Raw genomic sequence first — 6,000 nt, 5'->3', positions numbered from 1 at the left:
AGAAGATACTGGAGCCTCAGCAGTTTGCTTACTGAGAGGCTAGGATGACAGGCATGAGCCAGTGGCACCTAACAATGACCCTCATCTAAGTGAGGCCCTATGAAATCACATTTCCCATTAATAAATAAGGGTTCAATAGCCATCTTGCAGGCCTGTGAAGTAATGTAGGTAGAGGAAAGGCTGCAACTTGAACTTGAATTCAAGGCCTTAGTGCTGTCCTTTTGATGCTCAGTGCTAGCACTCTACCCTTTGAGCCACAGGTCCAATTCTGTCCTTTTGCTGATTAATTGAAGATGAGTGGCTTTAGAGTTTACTGACTAGACTGGCTTCCAACTGTGATCCTCAGATATTAGCTAGGATTACAGGCATTTACTTTGGACAGATGCATACAAGCCTCTTCACAGAATTTTCACAGTATTGTAGAGACATATCTCATCAGTTTCTCCGTCACTTTTCTACTACCATGTAGGACTTAGCCAGTCCCATAGGTGTCCTCTTAGTTCAGAAAAGGAGAACCATAGAGTTGACTTCCTTCTCTCTTCTTATTGGTACAGATCCCTTCACCATAACTGGGAGGAAGATGAACAAGTAAACCAGTAAGTGGATGTTGACACAAAAAGAAGTTCTGTTCCTGAAAACTGGGTATCTTTGAGGCTTCTGAACCAAAGTGCAAGTTTGTTTGTCTACCACTTATGAGGGTTGAGGCTTGGCACTTCAGTGAATGCCAAATGACACAGTTGTGAATGTGGTTGCAATTGTGGATTCTAGTGGATGACAGGGAAAGCAGTGTGCAGAAAATCAGATCCTGTGCAGAAACAACATTCTCACTGCCTATCACAGGGTGAATTTTGGAGAATTGTCTTTCAGAAGCTCCTGGAAGTATGTTGTGATGATCATTCTGCTCCCAGGAGTCTCCTTCCTTTCTCAACAGGCAAGTCTGCATATGTGATGGACAGCCACAGCATGAGTCCTGGCAGAAAGGGGTTGTGGTAGAAGGCTCAAGATTGGGAGGTCAGGCTCTCACTTTCCTTGTCACCAATCTGCCCACAGCAGCATTTGTTTCATCTTCACTGTGTGGATGGACTTATACAACGATGAATTCTATGAGCGTAAGGACCATGACACACTGAAAGAACTTACACAGTATGGCAAATTCAACTTGCCCTCTTCAGACTGGTCTTCCCCTTACATATTCTTCTTGACAAGTTGGAGGATTGTGTGACCAGTGAGTCCAAGAAAAAGGGAAGAAGTCCTTGTTTAGATGCCTCAAAGCCTGTGAGTAGGGATGGAACCTGGGTGTCTAGGGATGGGCCTGAATGGCCAAGAGCCCCTAGTACTACCTGGCTTGGCAAAATGTTCTTTTATGGATATTCTCTGCCAGGTAATTTTTCTTTTTGAAAATACATGAACATAGCCACTCATCAGTGTTCAGTCCAACTTCAAACTATACTGATCCCCCATTAGATCCTCATGGAAGTTTAGTTGCACCTTAACTTCTAGAGTCCACTCTAAAATCCTGTGCTTATTTCCATTCTCAGGTTAGCATTACTGTAGAGAAGCTTCTCTTGAACTCCAGATAAGGAATCTATTAGTGATGTTGGTGATGGTGACCAATGGAGATCTGGAACCATCCCTGCACTCCAGAAAGCATGTGAACATAGAGGGGTTTGTTCCATTGGTAGCAAAGCCCAAACAGGTTTTGAGCCCTGTGCACATTCCAGTGGTTCTGAACCCCACATGTGATGCAGGTGTACCTGCATGAACCACCAAGGAAGAACATGATCCAGGATGACTTCCATTGATGTTTAGAATCCACCTAGATCAGCTCCAAATTAGTCAAATCAGCACTTGTTTTGTTGTGCAGGATAAAGTATTACCCATGGGGCTAATGGAAAATGCCCCCAGTCTATGTTCAGGGGAATCAATAAGTGCCCAGCCAGTGATATTTGGAAAAATCTGAGTTTCTACAAAATCATATAACGAGGTCCTAGAAAAGTTTTGAAGCCTGACTTAAATGTGACAAGCAAAGAAATTTGCCAGTTTGAGGCAATTTAATATCCTGGGTGGTATTTATTGTCATTTTGGGAGTAGAAATCAGACATTTATGACCTACTAAAGTACTGTTCAATTGTGCTATAGGCTCTGAGTCCAGAGATTCAAATTTCTTTTTTTTTAATTTATTGTGAAAATACTGTACAGAGGGGTTACAATTACATGGGCAAGATTTCTATAACATATTAGCTCTCCATCATCTATACCTCCATTTCCAAGGAACACAAAGTTTTACAGGACTTCTACATTTCTACTTCTGTTTCCACAACTGTTCCATTTATATAATTGTTGGTTTGTAAATCTGGTAGTAGAGCTGCATACTGATAATCAACCACAGCTTTTGAAAAGGCAAATCTGAATGCCATCCCAGGGCAAAAACTGAACACCTCGTCTGAAAATTAACTGAAAACCACCTGCCTATGGCAGGGGTCAAGTAATAGAATACTTGCCTAGTCAACTTAAACTTCTGAGCTCTATGGCAGGACAGCTTCTTATTTTTTTCTCTCTCTCAGTGATTCCCAAATTGAGAACACAAAATTCCTTACAACATTGGATATTTTTTCCACAGTGTTTTTGTCCAGGATTAAAACAATCTGAAGATAATTTCTCCTACATCAGAACAAATAATAAAGCCTCTAGCTTCTTGGCTTCAGCATACCTGCTCACTCGGCTTAGTCTTCCAACTCTTCTAAAACTGAATCTTTCAAACTATTATTCCAGCCAGGTGCTTGTGGTTCACACCTGCAGTCGTAGATACCAGGATGAGCTCTGAAGATTACAATTGAAAGCCAGCCTGGGCAGAAATAATCTGCTCTAACCATCCAAAAAAAAGCTGGAAGTGGAGCTGTGGTTTAAGCACTAGAGTGCTTGTCTTGAGCAAAAAAGCTAATGGACGGCACACAGGCATTGAGTACAAGTCCTTGGTCAGAAAAAAACACAAAACCCCATTATTCATAAAAAAATATCTTTTTCTTGTTCAAACTGCTATAATTTTGTTTAAATTTTAATTTCAGATTTTAGTCCTTTATTTTTGTATTATTTCCTTAGCTCCAGTTCTGACTCAATTTTCCTAATTCAGTCTATTTACCCTTGAGTCTGGTTAAGCATCGTCTGGACTAAATACACATTACCAACTTAGGTTATTAATTGTCAGGATTATTTTGGTAATAGAAAATGGTTTTTGTTGCTGTTGTTGCTCTGGTACTGGGATTAGAACTCAAGTCTTGGAGGCTCACAAAATGCTCCCAACTCCATAATTGCAGAGGTCAGCATATATTGCTTTTCTTATAAGATTCTTCTTCGGTTTACAGTATTTTTTTTTTTTTTTTACAATTTGGCTATTGCTCCATTTCCTGTTTTTGACTGATTAAGCGAATATGATGGAGTTATACAGGCTTTTCTGTCCTGGCTGACTTTGAATCCTAGCATCCTCAGAACTTAGATTACAGGTGAGTCTCCAGCATACATGAAATTGATTTTTTGAAGTTGTCCCTCACTATCATTTCTAAAATAGTTACATTGCATGTCATATCTGTAAAATTTAGGAAAATGAATGATTGATGTCAAGAGGTCCACCAGAAAAGCGGTTGGACAGACTCCAGATGGACAAAAGTAGGGAACTAACAGTGAAATCAGAGGTAATGGCAGGTACAGGGCAGGGAGAGGATAGAAAGGGGGATTAAAATGGAAACATTCAATACAATTCACATTTTAAAGGATATGTATGCCTATGTACATATAGACAGACACATATGTACACACACCTACCCAATGGAACATATACATATATTTCTGCCCTTTTTCTTCCTTTCCATTTCTTTATTATGCTTCTGAGTAACGAACTAAGGGTCTTTTACATACTAAACACATCTGAGCTTCCCTTCTGTCATTAAAGAATGACAAGCCAAATGTTTTCCTTCCATGTCAGTCTTGAGTAGCTAGGAGTACGGGTGTGAGCCACAAGTACCTACTCTGAACAAATTCTGGTATATCAAATTGTTAATGGAGAAGATTCATACACATGAATTTTTTTTTAAAAAAGGAGATTGCTGATGAATACTTGCTTGTCTGACAGAAGGCATGGATTGAGACTAGAATAGCTGAATTCTAAATTTGTGATTGTTTTCTGTTTGGGTAGAGCTTGTAAGTGTTGATTCCAATATATTAAGTCTCTAAAGATTTTGGGGGAAAAAGGCATGGGTTGTGGAGGTTTGGGTTGTGGAGGTTTTTTTCTTCCCACAAGCTCCCATTCTTCCTTTTTCTATTATTTTGTTTTTATCATCATCCTAGTTGTATATTTTAATTATTGAAACTTTGTAACTCACCAATGTGAATTTTCCAAGCCTTATTATAATAATGTATTTCCTGACAACAGTAAAATAGATTTAGATTTAGATAATTATCGTTGTCTACATGGTTCCATAATTAATCAGGAAGGAAATCCATAATTAAATTAGTTATATGTAAATACATGTTATATTCTTTACACTATATTATATATAATATATTATATAAGATTGAATATGATTTTTTCAAACTATAAGAGCATTTAACATTTTTAGTCTCAGGGGTATTTTTTCACAAACTAGTGTAAAACATTATTGGGGAAAGTGGTGATATAACTTTGATTATAATTATATAAATATATATTTGTGTGTGTAGATATAACACTGTTTATAAATAGATGAATAAATACATGTGTATATACATTTGTGCATCTATCTACAAAGTGAATATAATTAAGTTGACCACATTATGTACCAAAAAAGAGCTATGAGTTGTATGTACAAGGTCCAGGCCTATAACCCTAGTTGTATAGGAAGGTGGGTTCTGAGTTTTAGCCTCTTTTACCATCATGGCATTAGACTTTGAGAGGAAGTCTGGGTCCCTCCAGGATAGCAAAGACACATATGCCGTGGGATCACCCTCCCTGACCCCAGAGAAAAGTCAGTAGAAATAAGGACAAGCTTCTTATCCTATGATAATCTACTCAATTCCTGTACCAAGATGGCCACCTGTAGATGGAAAGATAGCATTCCCTCCAAAAAGGTCTCAAAAGAGCCTTCTGAACTATAGTCTCTGACTATGCTGAATTAAAGCTTATTTTTGTTCCCAAGCTGCAAACACATATAAATATGCCAATGGCTCCAGAGATGGACAAAGTCTTACAAATACTCACATAAAATTATATACTATGTTTCAATAATTCTGTGACAAATCATCAAAGGCATGTCTTGAATTTTTCTTTTCTTTGCTTTTTTAAAGAATGGAAACACACTGAGTGCATCAGGGGGCGAGGGATGGTTTGGTTGCTGAACTTTTGAATGTACTCCTGGGCATGGGAGATCCCTGTCTGGGTGACCTTTTATGGGAGTGGGTGTCCTCACAGCTTCACAAAACAATGGCCATAACTTCTATGACATCACAGATACTTTTGCCATGGCAGCAGATAAATTTCAGGCACTGATCTGGCCCTGAGGTGGACTCAGTTACATAGAGAGGCACAAAGCATGAGAGGAAATGACTGCTAGACACCAGGCTACAGCTTGATGAGCTGTCCTGACTGGTAACTAGGATTACTTGAGCTGGGACAGGCTCATTCCCATGCTAAGGCTCCTGAGCACTGTTGCAGGGGTTGGAGAAAAAGAAGTGAATGTGGCTGCCTCCATGCCTATTTCATGCTGAGAAGAAAACCAGAAATCATAATCACAATGTCATTGTGGTATTGTGGGTACAATTTCACAGTGGGGATAGGAAGAGACATCCCTGAGGAGGGGACATTTGATCTGAAAGCAGGGCCATCATCCATGCAATTTTCTGGGGGCAGATGTTCCAGGTAGCAAGAACAGCAAGTACATCCCCAATGGTGGGAACGGACCTGACTTGTTTAAGAAAAGGAAGACAGCACTGACATGCTGAGGTTCATGGAACAAGGAAGGACTGGAACAA

This window comes from Dipodomys merriami, unplaced genomic scaffold (genome assembly GCF_024711535.1).
Source record: "Dipodomys merriami isolate MVZ:Mamm:240054 unplaced genomic scaffold, mDipMer1.0.p SCAF_1135, whole genome shotgun sequence".
NCBI lineage: Eukaryota > Metazoa > Chordata > Mammalia > Rodentia > Heteromyidae > Dipodomys > Dipodomys merriami.
Note: the sequence above shows the minus strand (reverse complement) of the source record.